The sequence below is a fragment of the Rissa tridactyla genome, chromosome 1 (genome assembly GCF_028500815.1).
Source record: "Rissa tridactyla isolate bRisTri1 chromosome 1, bRisTri1.patW.cur.20221130, whole genome shotgun sequence".
Classification (NCBI taxonomy): Eukaryota; Metazoa; Chordata; class Aves; order Charadriiformes; family Laridae; genus Rissa; species Rissa tridactyla.
The window spans coordinates 168,617,074-168,630,995 of NC_071466.1; the positions used below are offsets into that span (position 1 = coordinate 168,617,074).

At 35.8% G+C, this 13,922-nt stretch overlaps 1 protein-coding gene across 5 annotated transcripts in view; it reads left to right on the forward strand.

The window, feature by feature from the left end:
* CDK17 (cyclin dependent kinase 17) overlaps positions 1 to 13,922 on the forward strand; it is a 97,942-nt gene that overhangs the window by 18,173 nt on the left and 65,847 nt on the right. The window contains exon 1 of one of the 5 annotated variants that reach the window (XM_054188560.1): positions 3,004 to 3,024. The exons of the other annotated variants lie outside the window; for them this stretch is intronic. The gene's annotated coding sequence lies outside the window, so the exon portion shown is untranslated. Of the gene's footprint in view, positions 1 to 3,003; positions 3,025 to 13,922 lie in introns of those variants that run through there. 5 annotated transcript variants of the gene reach the window in all.

The window sequence follows — 13,922 nt, forward strand, 5'->3', positions numbered from 1 at the left end:
TTGATACCCTGGTTGCCTGACAGCAAGGGGTCAAGGCACTTCTAAAACTTTGTAAAAACTTAAACTGTGAAAGCTTGTAATCCTCTTTGTGCTTCGGCATATTGCAAGGACAATATAGGCAGTAACACTTCAAACAAAAACACGAGAGGAAATAGTTTGTCACAACTCTAATGTGGTGGCTTACATATCTTTTTCATTATCTCGGCTTCTGTCTGTGTTGCAGTCGCAGCAGCGGCGATACCTGAGCTGGCTGTAAAGTAGTTGGTTTGCATTCTGCTACCAACAGCAGCAGTTTGTTAGAATTAGTTGCAAAAAATGTTATAAAGCTTTCTATGAAGTCTTCCAGTCACCTCCCTCTGTGATTTGAATTTTTTTATTCCCTGCACATTAAAAACCTTTCCCTTTCACTTTTCCACATTCCATTTGACTTCAAAATTCGTTGACTGGAGTAAATGTTTTTTCAACAGTTATACTGTTTCTTGGTCTGTGATTGCAAGTGATCGGTGAATGTTTATTTCCCCCTTGCCCCACGAATTTGATACACAATTTGAAAATACGATCTAAATACACACAATAAAAATAGTCTGTGTCGTGCTGAAGTGAGATGCTTGCTGAGGCTGTGCGAAGCAGGAGCTTGTTTGGAAACTGTGTTTTGTTGGATTGTCATCACCTGTTGTCATGTTACGAGTTTTCAAAACTGAAGTAAAAGTATACCACAGTCAGTACTGAAATATGCAATAACAAAATGTTCTATGGGAAACAATATTTGACAATCCTTGTAATATTCCTTTCCCTCCACTGTAGCCATGCTAGCAATTTTTCTTTCTTGTGCAGGTAGACAGCTTATAACTTCCTTATGTGTTCAGAGAAGTGTATGAGCTTAAGTGGTCACGATCTCTGAATCATCAGTAAGAGTTATGTTATAAAACAGGTTGTGTGGCATTACTGACACTTTATTCTACTGAACTAAAAAATTGCTTGCAACTTCTTGCCTTTAGACCAAGCCTTCTTTTTTTTTTTTTTCCTCCCGCAACTGGAAAGTCAGACAACTGGTTTTCAGGAAGTCCCTTTTCCCTTTTTTCTTCTTTAGTAGCTTGATTATTTTGCCTGTTCCCTAGACAAAAGGTGTCCACAAGGATGATTACCATCAGCATTAATTGACTTTCATATTATCAGTCTAGTGGCAAGACTGAGATATAAGTTCATGTGGAAAAGACAAATAATACCTACCAAAATAGAGAGGGAAGAAAAGTAATGTATTTTTAAGTGTGAAGACTATGAAGTTTGTTTGTTTAGATTCAGACCACTACTAAGATTTTTAAGGTTAAGGTGTAATATTAATACATTTGTGTTGATTCTGCAGACTAGTGCTGTAGATAAGTGTTGACTCTTGGGGATCGGTACTTGGGGTGAATATTTTTATGGTTGATAAAGAAATTGAGACAATATTTCAGATTTGCCATTGATGTGCGAATTACAGAGTTTAGCCAGAAAAGCTAGAGCAAATGTGATCTTTATTTTTCACAGGACTTGATTGTGTATATCTTTCCTGTGATACCTGTTCATTTCTTCAGCTTTTCTTCAACATAGCTTTCTTGACTCAAGTTTGGGAGCTTCAGAAAAACGATATGATTTCTTACATATTCTGAAAAGGATAAGATTTCCTACTTAATTCACTCAGCATCTCTTAACATTACATATAGATCTGGGAAATTATTTAAATTTTTTGGCAATTTCTCATTGTAAACGTGCAAGGTTGGGTATTTTCATTTCTAATAAAAATTATAGCCAATGTTTAAACAAAATTGTGTCTGGCTTGAAAGTGGAAATTTTAAAAATCAATGCTAAAGAGGGGGAAAAATAGTACTAAAAGTATCACAATTTCAGCCTTATAATAGGTCATTTCTGATGCTTTCAGTAGAAGCCTCAGTCACAAATTATGATTTTGTTCTTTACATTTCAAATCTTCATTGTAGCTTTGCTTATTTGGCTGCGTGCATCTCTATATGCAGAAAGGTTATCTTGCAAGAGAACTTACGTCTTGCGTATCTATGCAATCAGGAGTGTGACACACAAGGAAGAGTAAACTGAAGAGCAGAGATGCATATTAAAGTACACTTATATAAGGAGAATATTTTTAAATATGCTGGCTTAGTGTGGATTTTGTAAAGGCACTCATGTGGTCTTGTAAACACATGTAGTTAAAAAAACAAGACAGTCTTATCTTAAGCATGAGACTTTCGATTCTGTAGAGATCGTGGAGGGTTGAGAGACTAAATCCATTGTCAATGCTCTTTCTTATTTTGTCTGAAAGGTTTGCGGGGTTATTTACTGGGTTTTTTTGTTATTGTTTTTACTTCAGAGCCAGATTCAACTTGCATGCAGTTTGCAGGAGCTTTCACATTTTCTTTTTTTAATGCTTTTATAAAAAAAAAAGGAAAGAAAAAAAAAGAGAAAGCTAAACACACACACACACACACACACACACAAAATGTGCTACCTCTGAGGCATACTCAAGATTCTGAAAATGGTTTTCTGAGCGGTGCCCATCATAATGGAATCTGGATCAGACCAGAAGCAACTGTAAAATGCGTTTACTTCCTTCCATTGTTAGAATAGCAAGATGTGAACTTCTAAATATGGCTTTGGTATTTGATTATACTGTTACATAAGATAAAATAATCATAGATTAGATAATGGGGAAAAAGATGGAAAAATGGATTCTAAAACCATGTTATGCTTTGATGTCAGGATTTTAGTTGAATTTGTAACAAGATAAACTGTCCTGAAAATTGTCAGGAAAAATGAGTGTGTTTCCGTAGTATTGACTTACTGACCAATTTATACCATTCCTTGTTTGATTTTGATGCTTAACTATTCTGAACATGTTTCATGTTTCAACTTCTCATCCTAGCATTGAATCCAAATTAGTCTACTGCATGACTTAAATGATCCCTACAGAGAACTGAAGATCGCTATGTACATTTGTCCAGAGAAAATCCTTCTTTGGAGATTAGTACATAGGTATATTTACATTATTTTCTTTTCTGAAGTACTGTTTTTGATTACGTACTTTTCAACAATAGCCATGCAAATGCAGTGAAAGAACTTCAAGTTTTTTCATGTTAATATTTTTCTTGTTAAATTTATCCATTTGGGGCAAAATGGTGAGACTGTCCACCTTCAGGGATGAAAGCATCAAGTAGCTGGTTAATGGAAGTGTCTGTATCACTATGTATTTTTTTCATTCTCCTAGATATCTATTGTTTAGCCATACCTGCTCTCACGTATAGTCAAACACAGCACATATTTAAAATAACTGTATTTTCAGTAACAATACATTTATTCCCAAGAAGTCCTGTTTTGTCTCTTGCTGTTCACTGAAGTTAAAATAGTTTAAAAAAATTAAGCACTGAGAAAATGAACAGAAAAATCAACACTGATCACCATATAGCCTTTAACTGTAGTGTGTTGCCTTTTCATAGTAAAGAATAATCTTTTTTGCTCCCAAGAAGTCAATTCTGTCAGTAATACTTAGGCTGAAAGACTGTCTTATTGTTACAGCTGTTAGTGTATTTCTCTTATTTTAAGGACTTAAAAAAAGTGTTGCAGGTTAGTGGTTTATTTTATTGGAAATTTTAGTTGTAATTGCTTCAAAATTGGTTATGAATATGCATTGTGACAACTCTGAATTATGTAAAATATCAAACCTTCCTGTCAAATTGGCTGAGTCACATATTTCTCTCAACTTTTCTTTTTTTTTTTTTTTTAAGCTATTTCAAATTTAAGAAACTGCTGTGCAGAGTACAAGATAATTAGAAATAATAGCACACTTCAGTATTTTTACTTGAATAGTTTCAGCTGCATGAAATTTAAATTGGCCATGTAGGCTAAGGGGCTGAACACAGATGGCAGAGTAATGGCTGGCTAGTGATCTGCTTCACAGTTGAAAGGACTACCCTAATTTTATGGGCAAGGAAATACGCTTTTAAAAACATAGACAAGAACAATTCAATTTTTTTTTTTTTTCAGAGCAGTGGGATACAGGATATTAAAACTGAATTCATAAATTTAAGTGGTTTGCCTTTGTTTTAAGATACATCTGATTTAATAAAATAGTACATTTTTTTTTGCTGCACACATCAAAAATGTTAGCTAGACTGTAAGTAAGAAGTTTGTGTATTGCTCTTATTCTGTGTAAGAGTTATCATTTTTTTTCATGCTAGCATCCTCACATAAATCATGGCATGTGTCTTTTGCTGTTTCTGAAAAGGAAATAATTTGTTGTTGGTTTACCTGCAGGGGATGAGTTACAATTAATTCTGTTAAAAAGCCATTTTGAATATTATATTATTTCTGAATAAAATAAGATTTCTCTTTGGGTATTGGGGACTCTTGATAAATTTGGACTTAGACTTTATTTTTTTACTTCAGTTTGTCATGCCTGACTTCTTATTCCATTATACTTTTGGTCTTTTCACCTTCTTTGAGGATGAGATAAGTGAAGAGAGTATGAAAATAGAGCTTGCATAGTGTATTTGTGTGTCTGAAGAATTAGACCAATTCCTGTGGTATCAATAGGCATCATTCCTTTGACTAAACGTTCAGATGATTTTCAGATAGTCACACTACACTGTGTTAAGGCCTCCTGTGTACAGTAAAGAAAACCACAGATCTCTGAAGCTCTGGAGATCTTGTGTCTCATTCCCTTTAAAGATTAAAATCTGCTATAGGCTTTTAAGGGTTCACTAACTGGATGTTGCAGATCATTAGTGTAATTTGTGATAGAGCAAAAGTGATGATAAATTTTCAACCTTCCTTGCATTATTTTTGTAAGAAAACTTCACAACTACACGCTAGCCCAAACTTTGTCCTTTACTTTTGCAGGTCCTTCTTAGGAGTCATTTCTGAAGGGACAACTAGACACTTTATAGGTATCTGGTTAATTTTGCTAAGTAAAAAGGAATAATCATGGTATTGAGTAAAGAGCAAAATGGTAACTTGACTGATATTCTTGCTTCTATGAAGACAAAACCTTACTTTCAAGGTGGTCCTGTGGAATAATAGGTGTGGTTCTTAAACTTGTCTTTCTTGAAAACGCTTGAGAACTGGGAAAGTGAAGGTTTGGAAAATAAAAATTTTGTATTTTACTATCAACTTCCCTGAGCTGATGGAAATTCTGGAAAACTTCCAATCGCAAATGAAATTTAAAGCAAGCCTTTTAGTCTCTGAGGTGTCTTACATCGGCATAATGGTTCTCCTGGAAGTTGGTGGGAGTTTTAACATCTTCAGTGGGAGAGTAATTCGGTCAATGGTAGAAATAAAAATAAAATAAATTAAAAAAAATTACTAAATCGAGTAATGGTGGAAGAGGTTTCTTTAAACAAAATACAAAGTAAGAATATTAACCTCTAATTGGACTTCTTGAAAATACCTCTTCCTTTGATGCCTGGAATAAGATTGTTTAGGAGGCTGTAGGGTTTTTTGGTTGCTGTTTTGCTCTGGAAACCTGCCTGTACTGCTAGTTTTATGTGGGCTCCTGTACCTCAGATCACAGCTTCACCTCTAGCAATAGCGGATTTGTTCATTACTTGCACTTCGGGATCACCCATCAGTACAAACTTGATCCAGATCAAGCATAAGCAAATAATAACACTTTTGTTGACTTGATCAGAACATACAACAATGCTGCTTTTCAGCTTCGTGGTGGCTGTGGTAGGACAGCTGATCCTCTGTTCAGCGTAGGTTTGGAACGGAATTGCACTTACAAAGTGTTTTGAGCGGATTCCTACAGACAAGCCGGAGAGCTCTGGTGCTTTGCATTGTGTGAATGTATGAGTTCTTGATCTAGGAATTAGGCAGCCTGATGCCCAGTTTACTGTCTTGAGATGTAGGTCTGGTCTCTGTCGTCGTTTTCCATTTTTATTGGTGGGAGAACTTGTTGCATACAGCTTGCTCCAGTCCTTTCTCTTCTTTTCTTTTCAGTACCTTGTGAGTGTCCTCTCTTCTTCAGTTTCTCCTCTCGTCACTTCATAGTTTCCATCTGTCTGTCTGTCATTCCCCATCGCAGTTCCTTGCTCAAGCTTCATTCTTCAGTGGCTCTAGTTGCTTTATCATGGAAACATCAATGTATTTTTAGCCTTAAAATTTTGTTGGTTGTACCTTTTTAAATTGTAGACTCCGGAGTAACTTCCCTAACAAGAACAGGCTTATATGTACTACTTCTGACATGTAATTTTCTGAAGTCTTTTTTAGTAGACGTTTAAATATTGGTAGGATACTAGCAATGAAAATAACTGATACTTTTTTTTTTCCCTAGGACTGCATGGTGATAGAACATAATTTCTCTTCAGTAGCTCATATGCTTTAATATAATGGAAGACTGATAAGATAAACAGACAATTGAAGTAGCTTTTATATAAATTATAATGTGGACAGCAAAGTACAGGTTGAGCTGTTAAACAGTAATCATCAAAATGAGGTTAGGGTTGTGTTTCGATCTTTATAACCTGTACAGCTCTTGTATGTTTACTTGGTTGCTTTCCACCTTCAAAGATTTCTGTGTGAGATTTTGCTATCAGTTTCTTTTATGTTTGTTTGGTTTCAGTAACAGTACACCAAGGTAATATATATTTTTACTTGTTACTTCTCTGAAAATTGAAATGGATTTTTTTAGCAACCCCTCTTTAATTTAGCAAATTCAGTCTTGATTCTTGGAAACCACCTTTGCTTTCATTAACTTGAGTATGTTTTATACATTTTGTGTAAAGCAAAAATGAATGTGCTTCTACTGCAATTTTAGTCAGACAGAGGAGGCACTTTATCCCTACCACATTTGCTGCCATCATCAAGTTTCTCCTACAGCTTTTTTTCTCAATAAAGTTAATGAATTCAGAAGGGAAATATTTCATAATCACATAACAATTTGTATCTGTTTTTTCTTTCTTTGTGGTCAATAGCTACATTTTGGAATCTGCTTCCAACAGCAGAGATAGTTGTAAAGAACCAAAGCTCTCTTGATTTCTGAAAAAATTTTGTAAACATTCGTCATCTTATTATATTATGACATTGTTTTAGTTCTGTGGTGGATTCTATTCTCTACTTTTAGGTTTTCATAATGCGGTTGCTGTCGTGAGCTCTTTGTCATGTGTTTTGTTGGAGACTTTCCAATGCAAATACATTCATAGAGGTGGAAAGTATAGTTGTTGGGATAGTCTTAAGAATTAACAGAACTGACCTTAATATCTGTAGTACCTCCTTGGAGCTGTTGAAATTGGCTCACTTGTGTTTTGTGTGCAGCAGAGAAAATAACTTAAGGTTAGGTGATCCTGAGGAAGTTACAAGCTAAGGAGTTTTTGACTGCAGTAGAGGAAGGAAGAAAATTTAAAAAAAACAATGGTGGTTCTTTATTATGCAGAAGGCAAGTTTATGCATGCCTGACCAGATAAAGGAAAGAGGAGAGTGTCAACCTATAGTCCTTCTTTGGCAAGGAGTCTTACAGTCTATGGTCACCATAGCATTTTAGTGAAAGAAGAACCTGAACCTACTGAGCTGTCAGGCAATGAAGATCCATCTAGAAAAGCCACGAAATCCCCAGATTATGTCAGAAGTGCTTATTTAAATACAGTCTCCATGGATAGCCTGGTAAAAATCCCTTCAGGAGGTGTTCCTTATGACTTCTACTAGGGACCTACCTGGGTCAGAGAAGGACAGTGGAGGAATGGTGTCATAAATTTCACTGACTGTAGGGAATAGAAGATATGAATATCCCAAAGGGCTATTGGAGCAGTGAGATGGTCCCAATTGTTTGAAATAACAATTAAAAAAAAAAAAAGTTAGTCCATGAGATTAATCCAGTCAACTGATATCTGACTGTAGTATTTTTTAAGTTAAACATCTTCATTTAATAATTTTAAAGTAGCAGGATCTGGAAAGAGAACCTCAAATTTGCTTTCAATTCTAGTAAATTTAGTCAAAGGATACAAAGGATATGTCTTGTTGCAGTGACTCACTGTGATGCAAGAAATAGTAATGCCTACAGGATTAATGTTAGAGGTAGCACCTATATTACATGTACCACGTTGGGAAGAAAAAGATGAAGATCCGGGTTTATTATGCTATAGAAATATACACTATACCTTTAGGTGGGATATCAGTTGGACTGTAATCCAACTGTTTGTTTCATATGATTAAAATCAGAAATGACAGAAATGAGAATGCTTCTGAACAGTTCATTTGAAGGAAGCATAAAGCTCAGTAGACAGAAATAAATCAATTTTGTGTTTCCTTCTTGTATGGTTGCTATAACCAGGCCTTCATTAAAACTACAGTTTCTTTGTTACTAGCATAGTTTGCTTATTGTTACTGAACATAAACATAAAATTATCTAATAATGTATGTGTATCTTGCCTCTATGTGAAGTAAAGTTATAGTTTACTATAGTAAATAGCAATAGTGAAAGCCTCTGCCATTCTGGTTTACCATTCAGCTGGTGAGAAGTCTCATTCTCAGGTGTTGTTATACAGGTGTACTAAAAACGTAAGAGTCCAGGGAGATAAAAAATTCAGGCCCACTTCATGGCAACAGTCTGGCAGACTTCTATTCTGAAGTTTTCACCAGGATGTAAGAGTGAAATAATTGAGAGAGGAGAATCTTAAAGGGGATTTTTTTTTAAGTTATTTCATTTTAAAAAAAGCTTCTTAAAAAGCAAAAGTAGTTTGGTTTTCATGATAAAAACAATTCAACAGCTCATTTTATTTACTTCACAGATAGATCAGGTTACCAGGTATGGTGCCGAAAACTGCGTTCGAGATGCACGAATTAAATTTCAGTGTGATAGTACTTGATTATTTTGTGCTTTTATAAATTACTAAGGAGGCATAGCTGACTAGTCCTTTTGAAAACATTCTCTTGGGTTCCCTTTTGTTAAACAGAAATGTAGGCTAAAGAAAGCAAAGCTATAGATCTGAATTACAAGTACTACAAGAGAAATCTACAAGATTTTTGGACTGTTTAATTTCAGGGTTATGCATCCTAGTAATCAAAAGGAAATAAACTGCAGTGGGAGGATTCTTCTTGTTACTCTTCAGCATACTTGGGTATGTTGAAAAGTAGCATACTTGGGTGGTACAACAGATAGAAACTTCCCTTAGAATGCAGATACATTTATTTTAAGGAGTATTTTTGCAAAAGGATAGTGTTTTCCAAGGCTGCTGAACTCAGTAATTCAAGAACAACTCAAGTATTTGACATAGAAACAGAAGTTTGGTGAAGACCAGCATATTCTAAAATTTTAAAGAAATAGGCCTTCTTTTACATCAATCAAAATGTAATCTTTTAGTCTTTGACATGACAGACGACATCAATTGGACTTTGTATCTCAAAGGTTGAAAGACAGTGTACTACAGCAGGGTTTTCCAAGGGAGGTTAAGAAAAGATCCAAATAGCTAGTGAGGAAAATAAATAAATAATATCCAAATTAATTACTAAGCTAACATCTGTTACCCTTACATTTTGCATACTAATTTTGAATGTTAATGCTGCTTTAACCTGAATTTTCTAAATATGTGTATCTTCCTCCCAGCACGTAGATTTTAGAACGGTAAAAATGGAAACCAAGTTACTGAGAGAATGTAATGGGGGAGCGAGGAATGAATTAGAGGAGCTGGGGTGGCTCTTTCACTGTGGAGAAATAGGGGTCCCGTATGTCCTTGATCAGCTCAGTTCAGCCTGTAGCGTTAGGACAAGGGGTAATGGTTTTAAGCTAAAAGAAGGTCGATTCAGACTGGATAGAAGGAAGAAATTTTTTACAGTGAGTGTAATGAAACACTGGAACAGGTTGTGCAGAGAGGTGGTAGATGCCCCGTCCCTGGAAACGTTCAAGGTCAGGTTGGAGAGGGCTTTGAACAGCCTGGTCTAGTTGAAGATGTCCCTGCTCTTTACTGTGGGCTTGGACTGGGTGACCTTTAAGGGTCCCTTCCAACCCAAACTATTCTGTGATTCTGACTCTACTGAACTATTGCGAAGGTTATCTCATCTGGTGACATTATAATAACAGTTAGGGCTATTTTTTTGTTTGTTTGTTTGTTTTACAGCGAAACTGCTTCAGTACTTCTCTAAGTGAAAAGCTTATTTTCAATACAGATCTATATTAGACTATGATACTAAATGTTGCTGAAGTATGTTGAGCCTCTGTAGAGGCAATGACTTAAATTTACTTTTTCATAAAACATTTTCTGTTTGTGAGACAAATCTTACTGTTTGGCAGCTTTATCCAGGTCACTGACAGCAGCAGCAATATCAGCCTCTGCAATGCGATTAAGATCCAGAATGGGAATTAGTTTCCTGTGGAAGGGATTGGCCCACTGTTAGTCCTTGGCAGGGTGAGACTGCATAAGCGTTAGGCTCTAGCAGCAGAAGAATGATAGTGTTTGTAATTCAGAAGAAATTACTTTGAGGACAAACATAAAATTTCACTTCTTTCTTCTGCCGGCGAAACAAAAGACAGCTAATGTGTCTGCCCAGCACAAATACGTATTTGGGAACAGTGCTCTGTACATGTTGTGTGATCTTTACAGAGATTTCACAATAAAATATCCTGCTATCCTTACTCTGCCTTTAAGCTGTAGTTTGCAGGGTCCTTGAGAAGTTCTGCTTTGCTGTGTGTCTGTGCCTGCTTTTGTTGACAGTATCAGTGTTGCTTGCCTGGTATTAGTTGCAGTTATTTTACCTTTTTAATTCTGTTAAAAATATATCTGGAGTCTACTTGTCTTTCAGGTTTTGTTTGCTAATTATTCATGGCTGGTTTAGTGTTACTGACTGATATTAATAGTTGTTACTTTCCTAGGTTTCCTACAGACTAAAGCTGTCTTATTGATCTGTCATTTACTTACAGATAAATATTTTTCCACTTTTACTGGTTGCCATTTGTCTGCTCTTCACTGAGTCTAGCTGACATCTTGTCAGTGTCTCAATTCTCAACCTTTTGTTGTTGTTCCTTAGTCTTCCACTGGTTTCTCTTTGGAAAACTTGGATACCTTCAGGTAGAGAACTGGTTATACTAAAAGAAGGTAATGTAAAATTTTAATGGTGTCCTTTGATGTACTAGACTGTCACCCAAATTACTTATCTGTAATTTAGTTGTTCTGCTTAGTTTTAGAATTTGGGAAGCCTTGTCTGGACAGTCTCAGTTACCTGGAAGAAGACCAGTAAGTAAGATTTTGTGTAAAAGACAGGAACGAATTGTCTGCACAGGCAAAGAAAAGAGGCATCCAGTGAAACAGAAAGATCTTCAGTCTCCAAATCTGTTAGTCTCCATGTAGGGCTCTTGTTTTTGAGCCAACAGTGACAGTTGTGACAGCTTGATGCATGGCAGTTGCCTTATTTTGTATGTTTAAATAAAGATGTACTTTTTTTTTTTCCCTCTGCTCTTTGAAAGTACCCTGAAAAATACCTTTTATGAGGCTTGTCAGGACAACTTAATGTGGGAGTGGGATGTTGCTGCAGAAGTACAGAGACAGAAAAAGAAGAATCTGCATGTGATTATTGTGTGGTGAAAATTGTAATGGCCCGAACCTATTGCAGAGGATGAAGGCACCTGTGCTGAATGCTCTTACTTTATTTCATATCCATTTGTTCTTGTTTTCTCATGTCATCTTTCCTTAACAGCATTTGCTGTTGTCCTTTATTTTGTTCACAGATTGCATTTATTTCAGATCTCAGTTTTTGTTTAGCTAGGCTAAATAAGCCTAAGGCAAAACTTTGCAGTTTTTTAGGCTACTTTTCTGGTACACAACAGTTATATCACACTGTTCCCAGCGAGGACGGTTTTACCTTGCATTTGATGTGCGCTAGTGATCAGTGGTCTACTGCTGTGGACGTATTAAATTGGCTTAGGCAGGCTCATGCTTTCTTCTCTGCCTTGTAGGGCATATTGCCACCACCTTTTTGTTGCCAACATAACTATTTGCGCAGCCGCTTGGCAAACATATGTCAAAATTCTTCATTCTTTCCCAGGTTGTCAGCTAGATAATAATTTGCATTAGGAATAGTGTCTCTGTGATGTGTTTAGTATCCTTGGCAATGGATACTGAAACGATCCATGTGTGCATATCCAGTTGACCATTAAATGGCAGCATGAACACCTCAGACAGATGTAGCAACATTTGTCTGAATGTTGTAACAGAACAAATTGGTCCCATGCTGGGACATCTCGACTGCTATGTAAAAATTAATACAGCAGAAAAATTTATAATTCACTTATTGTTTGGACATCTTCTGTTAGTGAGGAAACTCTGCAGTTACACCAATTTCAGAATTCCAGAAGGGAAGAAAAGACAGTAATTTGTGAGTCTTTAAAATACTGAATCAGAACAATCTATAAGTTTAGGTAAAAGACATTAATTCAAACAAATTTTTGAACCATAGTTAAAAAAAACCCCCAACAAACCCATAGTTCACTTGTTCGGACTATGAATTGTTTGAACCCATAGTTCATTGTTTATTGCAAGAATGAGTTTATTTACTGCCCCTTTGGAATTATCCTGAAAATATCTCAGTGGAGGTGTTACACATACTCAGCCTGACTATGAGGAACTCGTTTAGGCTGTTCTTCCTGTCAGTACTTACTTTTTTAGTTGTAGACATGGTATTAATCCATTATTTCAGAGACAGTAATTGTACCACAGCTTATTATTGTCAGAAATCTCTAGTAAAATACAGAATACAGAAAAGACTCATAAATCTTTTACATTAAATAAGTCTCCAAAGAGTCTGGTTTATCATACCATTTTTTTCTTAATGTCTTGTTTTGTGTCTCAATATAATGCCTTCAGTGCATCACATGTTAAATGTGGCCTGTTATTTGTGGGGAAAATATGCATATACGTTATCAGTACTGTAGAACATGGTCTATTTCATGCTGCTTATAGTGCCTCTTATTCACTGGTTCAAATTTTTTCCTGTGCTTTCTTCCAAAAAAAACCCCAACAAAACAAACCCGTCAATTAACTGTGAAACAGCTTCGTTTCTCTTGCCCTTTTTTTTAGTTGTCTTCTGCACGCACATAGAAGTGTAAGAGAAATGCATCCAAAGCTGTTTTTAAACCATTCCTGACTCTTTGATATTACTCATATGTACAAACATGTATGCATACAAAAATTATGGAAGAGTTTGGTTTTACTTTTGCCTTGTATGTTTTAATGTAAGGCCTTTCTCTCTGGGTTGTTTGGTGGGTTTTGGGTTTTTTTTGTTCACACTATACAGAATGTGTATTGAGGTTCAACAAGTAATGAACCCAAAAATTTGACATTGGGAGGAAAAACTGTGAGCTGTAAATTTACAGTGATTGTACCAATAACCATAGATAAGTATTTTTTTATGATGGTCTTTGTTTTGTCTACAGTTTTAGTAAATACAAAGCTTTTTTACTGGTATGAGCTCTGTTACAGTTCTCACTTTAATTTCCAGGCAGGCCATGATAAGGTTTCCTCAACAGCTTCCCCACTGTAATTAATTTCTGTTTTAAGAGAAAAAGGCCAAAATCTTTTTTTATTTTGTTCAGAAACTCTTACCACTGTTCTTAGTTCATCCAAATCAGGAGCTCTTTAGTTTTTAATCTTCATTTATATTGGTATTGTGTATTTGTTCTGTCTCTTGGAGCTTGATTCAGGAATACCTAAATAAGTTGAAAGCTCTTCATTGCCTTAGGTCTTGGGTTGTAGATCTAACTTTTTCGTGAGCACAAGAAGAAGCAAATGTTGAAGACTTTGGTCCTGGAAGTTCAAATGCTTACAGCACAGATGGTGCTGGCCTGAGAGCTGCTGGAGGTTGAGAGAAGGTTCTTCAGTATGAGAGATTTTAATTTGGTGCCTGAATGATGGTGGGATTAAAAAAAAAGCAAGCCCGTAGTTTTTGAAAGTCCA